The 9,661-nt window shown below is 40.2% G+C and overlaps 1 protein-coding gene across 5 annotated transcripts in view; it reads left to right on the forward strand.

The window, feature by feature from the left end:
- The window catches only part of LOC138959388 (long-chain-fatty-acid--CoA ligase 5-like), a 47,718-nt gene extending 43,393 nt beyond the window's left edge, over positions 1–4,325 (forward strand). For all 5 annotated transcript variants that reach the window (XM_070330846.1, XM_070330847.1, XM_070330845.1 and 2 more), the window contains one exon: positions 1–4,325. This exon is cut by the window's left edge and continues 555 nt beyond it. The gene's annotated coding sequence lies outside the window, so the exon portion shown is untranslated.
- Positions 4,326–9,661: the final 5,336 nt, after the last annotated feature.

The raw sequence follows: 9,661 nt of genomic DNA on the forward strand, positions 1-9,661 counted from the left end.
TTATTTTTAATTAACCATGAGTGATACATAGAGAATACTACATGGCTTGCTGTGTCGTACCAGATTTACACGAGTTGTTTTTTAAAATATTGAACTGCGAGCGAAAGCAAGCTGTTCACTATTTGAAAAAGCAACGAGTGTAAATCTGGTACGACACAGTAAGCCATGTAGTATTCTGTTTATCCTACATACTGTACTTACGTGTATTTTACTCAAAATGTCCTGCAGTCGAGGCAGCTAAATTGAAGACGCTTGTTTTGGAACCTCGATCTCTTCTAAAGCCTCGTGCAATCTATTATGTCAAAGCAAAGAAACGTCACTCTGAAAGTGTGGCGTGACGTGTTAGTCCTAAAAATGCATCGAGGGTAATTAGCGAGCACAATTTTTTTTCTATAATGACGTTTGTCTCGGTGACTTTGGCATCATAAGCAGTGGAAAAACAGGTCCCTGCCAGATTTGCTTGACATGACCTCATTTACATGATATACACACGTGTGATTTGAACGATTATTATCTCACGGGTGTCTCTCTCACGTATGTAGGATAAAGTCACAATGTCCATTCCAAGCAGAGGGTATGCACATGGAGAGAAAGCTAAACCCCAGTGCCTTGCATGAAGTATCTCAAAAGTGATATTTATGGAGATCCAATTATTGTTCAACTTCTTGCAAGCTTAGAATCTAAAGAACGCTATATAGCCATGACGTAGTAGGAAATTGTTCATTGCCTTGCAAGTTTAGTATCTCAAGAAAGTTTACTCACGAAGTATGAGGATATAATTATTGTTCAGTGCCTTGCAAGCTAAGTATTTCCAGAAATAGTACTCACAAAGTATGAGCGTCTCGCAGGATACTCAAGAGTGGTATTTACCCACAAAGTATGAGGATATTATTATTGTTCTAATGATATGTCATATTGTAATTCAATCGAGTTTGCGTTTTAATGAAACAGATCCTGTGATTGGTCAGAATGCCCCAACTCATTAAAAATTACCGGTCACTAGGTCTCGATAGTCACTCGCTAAAAAATCCATTAACAACCTGCTGGCGAGGCGCATTGATACAGCCTCAACTAGTCTCTGTTAGCTTTGAGGGTCATTTTACAAGTAGGAAATATGAGTACCAACGAAATACCGAGACCATAAGGTATGCGAAGTGATGACGTCGGATACGTGACGTAAGTTGATGCATGAATTCTTTCGGACTACGTCAGTCAATTCCAAAGATCGCTTTTGTGATGAAAAGAATTTGTTTTGAGTTTGCTGTCCAGAAACTCGTCAAAAAAGAAGGGAAAATGTATGTGAAAAAAAACAAAACAGGAGGAAAGTGGTACGATAGGAATACAGAGACATATTTCTTGGGACTTGAGCAAGGTAGGTGGACTGAAAGTAGTGTGTGAACAGAACAGAATCAATTCTGTCTGTTTACCATCGCATGAAAGCAGGAAAGAGATCGTCGTCAGATTGAATTACAATAACATTAACACGCTTCCATTTGAAACTTCTCGGTCTTCATCGGGGATTGACGCCCTCCCAAAGTCTAATTGAAGCCCTCCGTCGCTTCGCTCCGTCGGGCTTCAATTAGCTTTTGTCGGGCGTCAATCCCCGATGAAGACCTCGAAGTTTCAAATGGAAGCATGTTAATGTGTAATTGTCATCATTTTCACGAGTTTTCATTCACAAACACCTGGGAAATAAATCTCATGTTCCCCATGCAATAAATCGAGGTGGTGAATGGGTTTAATTGAGCTTTCAGGTGAAACGTGGATTGTCAAAGTAAAAGCCAATCAGGCTGATTGTTTGACGTGTGGAACCATCGCGGCTTTGGATTTGTGTTTCCGAGGACAACGATTGTAAGCATTCACTCTCAAAGACCCAATCAATGTGGATTATTGCCGCGGCGACTCATGGTCAATTTGCAACTTATCTCTGTAATCGCAAAATCCACAACGAAAAGTCATAAACACTTAAAAAGAAAAGAAATATGCTCAACACGTATGATCGCAGCTCTGTACATTTTCAGACTGGAAGTAAAGCGTCATCAAGCTACGTTTGACGTCACATACAAGGTTGACGTGTTATCTCGAGCCACTGTGACGATGCTTTGTGGCCCGGAGTTGGATTCTAAAAATTCGTCTCCCTGTGGGTTATTGTGCATTTTGTTGCACAACCAAAATGATGACCAAAACGATGTTTGGTGGCTTGTCGTCAGACCAGCATTTTGTTGTTGGTCCTTGGGGAGCCGGCATATCGCCTTTTGTCTCATATTTATCAACTGCGGCCTTCGGCCTTGGTCGATAAAGATGAAACAAAAGACGATATGGTCCCCTTGGACCAACAAAAAAGCTGGTCTGTCAACAAGCCACCAAACATCTTATAAATAGAGAATCACTACATGGCTTGCTGTGTCGTACCAGATTTACACGAGTTGTTTTTTAAAATATTGAACTGCGAGCGAAAGCGAGCTGTTCACTATTTGAAAAAGCAACGAGTGTAAATCTGGTACAACACAGCAAGCCATGTAGTATTCTGTTTATCCTACATACTGTACTTACGTGTATTTTACTGAAAATGTCTTGCAGACGAGGCAGCTAAATTAAAGACGCTTGTTTTGGAACATCGATATCGATCGTGCAATCTATTACGTCAAAGCAAAGAAACGTCACTCTGAAAGTGTGGCGTGACGTGTTAGTTCTAAAGATTCATCGAGAGTAATTAGCGAGCGCAATTTTTGTTTCTATAATGACGTTTGTCTCGGTGACTTTGGCATCATAAGCAGTGGAAAAACAGGTCCCTGCCAGACTTGCTTGACATGACCTCATTTACATGATATACACACGTGTGATTTGAACGATTATTATCTCACGGGTGTCTCTCTCACGTATGTAGGATAATGTAATGTACTGACATATTTGTGTCTCATCCGTTTCTTCAAGCATAATAGCGTTTTGTTCTTGATTACTTTTGTTCTCTTGAGCTGAATGTTAAAAATCTGAGGACCACTATTACGTGAATGCTGTAGTGAGCTAGATAACACAAAGAGATCTGTGTGAGAGAGAGAGAGAGAGAGAGAGAGAGAGAGAGAGCGAGAGAGAGAGAGAGAGAGAGAGAGAGAGAGAGAGAGAGAGAGAGAGAGAGAGAGAGAGAGAGAGAGAGAGAGAGAGAGAGAGAATAAAAGTGTACTTGTTCTTTTACATGTTTCCCAGTTAATATAGCTTGCATTCCACTACATGTATACAATGTTCCTCTTATTTGTTAACTACACAATTTAAAAGATACATAAGTATGTTATTTTTATAGTGATGTTTTCAGATTTTCACTTCTGAAGGGATCAAAACTTACTGAAACTCAGTGTGTGTCTGTGTGTGCATGCTCATTTTGCATATAAGTATGTGTGTGTGTGTTGGTGTGCGCAAGACTTGTGAGACCTACAATATGCATACTGCTGACTATACACAAGAACCACATGGAAAACACATATTGCACAATACTCGTACATTTGTTGGAAAAATATTTTATTCCATTGTTTTTCTCATGAACCTTGTACCTTGTACAGAGTGACCCCCCAAAAATGTCACCCTCTAAAATGCTAATAACTCCCACATGTGTTCAGCGAATTACTTTATATTTGGTGTACATTAGTATGAAATGTGGGGTGATAATTTAACACAGTTTGAAGTATGTAGTTCAAGTGGTTTGATTTTTACGCTTTTACTTTTAGACAAAAAAATCAAATTCGGAGATTAGCTCAACAGTAGGAGGTGTGACATGGAGCAGTAGACACACCTATCTGACTTGAGCCCCCCCCCCCCCCCCCCCGACCCCTTATAATTGCTGTTTTAACTCATATATTGGATGAGGATGGTTTTTGTAGGCAAGGCCTTTCAGAAAAACCAAAAGGTACAAATTTGGAGTGCTAAAATCGGGTTAGTGTGGCTTACCACTCAGTGCCAAATCGAGTCAATCCCCGAATTGGGATTTATTTCCAAAATAGCAAAGTCAGAATATTAAACGTGAAACTGTGTAAACTTATCTCATATCTCAAGCCGATGAACACCAAATATGAATTAAATCGCTGAAGTAATTTAGGAGTTAAAAACATTTTAATGGGTGGCATTTTCGGTGGTCACCCTTTACAACACATGTTGAAACTTTGATGTAATATATATATAGAGGCTGTTACAAAAATAGAGGCAGGAAACTCAAACAAATGGCTTGGAGTATTGCATCGTTGGTTGTTCAATGGTTTCTACAAATCATGGGACTTGCATAAGAACTATTGGATGGAAAGCAGAAAAGGAAACAAATAACGTTTGTATCTCTCGGACACTTCTTTGTGTTTGCATGCATGTTGAGTGTTTGTTTGGATTGATGCTTGTGTTGCTGGCATCTGCAAAAGGCTGCCTGCAATATTAGCAAACAATGCAATGAGACATGGCATCAAAATATTCAAAAACATTAAACAGAAAAAGAAAATCAGAAACATCGCAAAACTGTCAGTACTATAAATGCAGGTGTCCGGTCACGGAGGGGTGACCACACCACCCCCTCCCCCATACACTCACACAGAGACACGCAAACAACAGGATTGAGTCTATGCTAATCACTTCTTGTGGCTACTAAACAATAACAATAAACTCCTAATACTTCTTTAAACGTTCTGTAAAAATGACTTGTATGAAAAGTGTTGAAAAGAAGAGGTAAAATAAATCCTCAAGGCAGTGAACACACTCACCATGCACTGACATACGAAAGCAGCCACACAAACACAGCACAGAGGAGCGTGTGCAGATGCTTTGCAAGAATAAGCTTGAAAACCAGTTTGAATAAATGTAGCATCAGATAGAGCTGCATGTCATAATCATTTAATTTTCTTTTCTTCTTGTCTGGCTTTATTGACTGCATGCCGATCATGTGGCATGGCAGTGACTTTTCACTCTTCAGTCGGATATACACTGTAGGCCTACATAACACAGCTCCCACACTAATGCCTACCCCAAGCCGTGACAACTGATGCTTGGAAATTGTGTGGAAGAGTACACCTCTCTATTTCTCTCCAATGCTCTTCCTGCTCAGTGCTGACATGCAGTGACACCGGACACCCCACACAGTTTAGGCAGCTACCCCTCCACCCCCACCCCCCTCCCTCTCTCACTCCCTCCAGCCATGTACTGTTTGGGGCTGTGGCCAGAGAGGCCAGTTGCACTGTTCACTCAGAGCAAAACCATGCAGTTGACTGTGTCTAACTTTTGACAAAGCAAGACAACTGAAGGGTTCACAGATTAGGCAACCGACTCACTGGTCAAGGCTGAGGGGAAACAAGAGTATCTTGTCAATGAAAGAGGTTACACACAGACACACGATGCTGAGAACTGTGGCCGGTGTCACGATTTCATCTTTCGCCTGTGTATATATTTCGGGGCTGGGCCGCTATTGCGCGGGTCCGCTATTGCGCGAATCTAACCCTAACCCTAACCCTAAAGATTCGCGCAATAGCGGCCCCGCGCAATAAGCGGCCCGCGCAATAGCGGGCCGACCCCTATATTTCCCCCTCGACATATACTCAAGACTGAAATGTTGTTTCCTGGTAAAATTAAGAAGTGAAATTATTTATGGACGAAAAGCATGTCAGTTTCTTGCATGTGAAGAAAATTGGTGGTAAAATTTAATAGATTTCACCCCCAAAATCGAATTCTTCGAAAACGTGTACTGAGTGGTTACGTCCCTTGAGTAAGAAGGAAAACATTTTAGGATGAGTCAAATTTCTAAGTTAAATAAAACAAATTGGTTGGACAAATTTGGCCCCATGAATGTAAGGTACACAAGGTCGCTCATCAGTACTATCGAAGGGTGTTTTTTTGTTCAGTGTAGAGTTTATACTAGATCAACGAGGCCGAGAAGCGAAATATCAACATGGCGAAAGATGAAAACGTCACAGGGTGCTGCTCTGTTATCGATTTTGTTGTGGTGAAAATTTGACAATGGTCTGTCCGTACATTGGAGGTATGACCTGCTGTTGGGACCGAAAATGAGTGTCAGCGTCCACGTTTTGCAGGTGTCCGTTTAAGGGGGGGCAAATATAGAAGGAAAACACTCCGTGCCGAGCAAATGTGTCCGTACATGTCAGGTGTCCGCTCACGAGGGGGCAGTACATTGTAGGGACTGCTGCACTGTATGCCATATGGCTCTCTTCAATCACACATTTTTCTTCAAAATTCTTCTTCGAACAAGTTATTCTTTTTTGTATCTTCACTGTTACATTGTCTTAAATCTTCAGCAATACATGTACAGTGATGGGATTTGAAGGTATTCAAAACAAGCACAAAAGAAAATATCCTATCACGTGGAATGTTGTACATGTACAGTGGAACCCCCCTTTTAAGACCTCCAAAAATCTGAGAAAATCAGGTCTTAAAAAGGAGGGAGTCTTAAAAATAGGGGTAATTTTTACAGAGGTTATGAACAGAAAGTCTGAGAAAACAAGGTCTTAAAAAGGAGGGAGTCTTAAATTGGGGGGTCTTAAAAGGGGGGTTGCACTGTACTACGATTGTCATACAAATCATTGTTGTCCGTGTGAATACAGAAAGCACAACCTCATTTCAATGCTGCAGCAAGAGAAATTTAAAAAAAATCTCAGTAATTATTTTAGATCTTGGTCCCACGACAACCATCTCAGACATTAATACCATTCAAACGTACAATCAGAAAAAGAATATTACTGACCAATATAAGCAGTTAAATTAAACCCTTCAAGCAACCGGGTTGGAAAACACGACTATGCCTTAAAATTTTAAAAACACATGTTCTTTCCCTCATTTCGGAAGGAAATAAAAACAATATGACGGACTGCTCAAACATAAGTTTCTGATACATGCACACTGTAGCTCGATCCTTTCCTTTGCTCACCCTTGTACACTTCTACACTATAATTTGCAACATTCACTGAACGAAAGGGTGGAATTTTAAAAAGATAAGTTTATCTCTGATGTTAAGTCCTTTTCTCAATTCCAAATATGTTCCAATGCAGTAACCTTGACCAAGGTTAAAATCATAGTTGTAAATTAGATGAGTTTACTGAAAAATACATGAAAATGATTATGTTGGCATTTACTGTTTGAAGCCCAAATCAGTTTCATCTGACAATCCCACCAATATACCTCGTAAAATGAAAACTTTCAGTTTGGAAACCTTTAAAATGTGCCACTTCTCAAGGTCTCTCAAACCAATAGAAATGGGATGAGTAGACAAACGATAGATTATACTGTGTGGATATTGCTAGTGCACACATTAACTGCAACAACATGAACGTTGCAGATACAAAATAATGTCGCATTATCTTGACATTGCAACCATTAATTGTAATCCTTACAAACCTCACCTTCCTTCACGGATTAATGCACAACTTGAGTAATTTAATTATTCATGTGATTAAAAATGCCAGGTTACTTGAAGGCATATATACTGAGCAACAAAAGAAACGCGAAAAAATTCTGCATTGTTTGCTTGACAAAATCTCGAACATTTATAGAGTTAGAATTATTAAACCACAAACGTTTGATGAAGGCATGTTTGACCTAGCGATTGTGTGATTATTTTGATGCTGCGACTGTTTTAACACACGGGACAAACAGGTTTAACGTTGAACACAAAATGCACGCTCGCAGCACGTGCAAGTGGAGCAGGAGAAATCTGATGTGTGAGATGTGTTCACTAATGCATTAGCAACCAAAAGAGACCATGGCACGCTTGCTGCCAGTCTCACTTTTGAAACAGCCAGGATGCCAAGATTGACACCACCAAAATGCCAGGTCGATTTAAAGCTGGGGATGATCCAGAAGCACTGGCATGTGCTTTAAACGTACACATGTCAACAGCCTATCTATCACCTTCCGCAATGTTTTGTTGACATTGGAAGTGCTGCAGTTATGCAACGCAGTGGATTATACGCATTACCTCAATAAGACAAGATCGCAATTTCCTGCCACAACGTCTTCGAGATCGATTCAATACAGCCACTGACACTACCAGGAGCATCACTGGAAGCCACCAGTGTCCGATCAGTGGCCAGAGAACGAGATGAAGGCTGACCGAGCGAGACCTCCAAAACTTCATTAACGTTAAACCTGCTTGTCCCGTGTGTTGAAACAGTCGCAGCATCAACAAAATCGCAGAACAGCTAGGTCAAAAATGCCTTCATCAAACTTTTGTGGTTTGTTCATTCTAACTCTAAAATTGTTCGAGATTTTGTCAATCAAACAATGCCGATTTTTTTTGGCGTTTCTTTTGTTGCTCGGTATATATGAGAAAGCTTTTGCAGCTGATGGTAGGTATAGTATCGTGTTATCAAATGAAATGGCCTCTGAATCTTACTGGCATTCAAAATTGATAAGGAACAAAGTCATAGGGATCTGAAGCAACAACACACAAAATGAAGATGAGGTGAGTTACAACTGCCACACCTCTCTTCCATCCCCCCCCCCCCCCCCCCCCCCCAGGTTTATGTCGGCCACCACTGGTTTGTCTGGGCCTGTTGTAAGAGCATCCTTCAACTTGAAAGCTTACCAAAATTCAACAGCCTGGTAACTTAATCTGTGCAGGATTAGATTTGTGTTGTGGAATTTATTTTTTAACTGATGCCATATGCAATGCTAACGTACACAATTAAATTCAGTAAAAAAAAAGATTCCCAAGTAGCACAGAACGCACCCTGGCTTTTGATTTTAGGTACATGAATTTGTTCCAGTGAACAGATGTTCTCATTCTGTGTAAAAGCCTTGAAAGATCTGTGATCATTGACATGATCGTTCCCACGGGATGAAATGTACTACATGTACCTATAATGTATGTTGAAAATTGCCCAATTGTGATAAATGTAAAATTGCAAACTGATTTCCTGCTTTATACTCTCCACCCCCTCCCCCACTTCATTATATTAGTCATACAGGAAGTATATTAACCCTTAGGCTGGTTGTCGCAACATATGTCGCGCTACTTTACATATACTGTCACCCGGTTGTCACGACATATGTCGCGCTACTGGCTCAGTCTGTTTGGTCGGTTCCGATTACCTCCCATGGATGCAAAAACCTATATGACCGTTTTTCTTTATTTTTCTCTCTGTTCATTCACCAGTGGCTATATAACATGTGTTACAGAATTGCACCAGTGTAAGGGTTAACAGCAAGGTACACCAGTCACAAGCCAAGTGAGGTTAATTTGACTGACTGAATATTTTATGTATAGATTATTTGAGGTAACTTGGAATTTGGTTTTTCGTATGTTTTCCAGCACTTTTGTTCAGAGGCTTGTATTTTTCAATAAATCGCATTTAGGTTAGCGGACCATTACCCTTTTTTAAATGAAATAATTTTGTGTGAAGTCATATTAATAGGTCTTCATAAAGACTACTACATTTGTACATTTCTCACCAAAAGCAGCATTAAAATCAAAGGATTTCTTCTCTGTATTCATCACAACTAATAATGCATATTGGTTTTGCTTTTGAATTTGACCATCTTTTCTTCACTACAATCGTTCCTTTTTTTCTTTATTTGCTGTTTAACGTCGTTTTCAACCACGAAGGGTTATATCGCGACGGGGAAAGGGGGAAGATGGGATGGAGCCACTTGTCAATTGTTTCTTATTCACAAAAGCACCAATAAA

This window comes from Littorina saxatilis, linkage group LG2 (genome assembly GCF_037325665.1).
Source record: "Littorina saxatilis isolate snail1 linkage group LG2, US_GU_Lsax_2.0, whole genome shotgun sequence".
In the NCBI taxonomy this organism is placed as follows: domain Eukaryota; kingdom Metazoa; phylum Mollusca; class Gastropoda; order Littorinimorpha; family Littorinidae; genus Littorina; species Littorina saxatilis.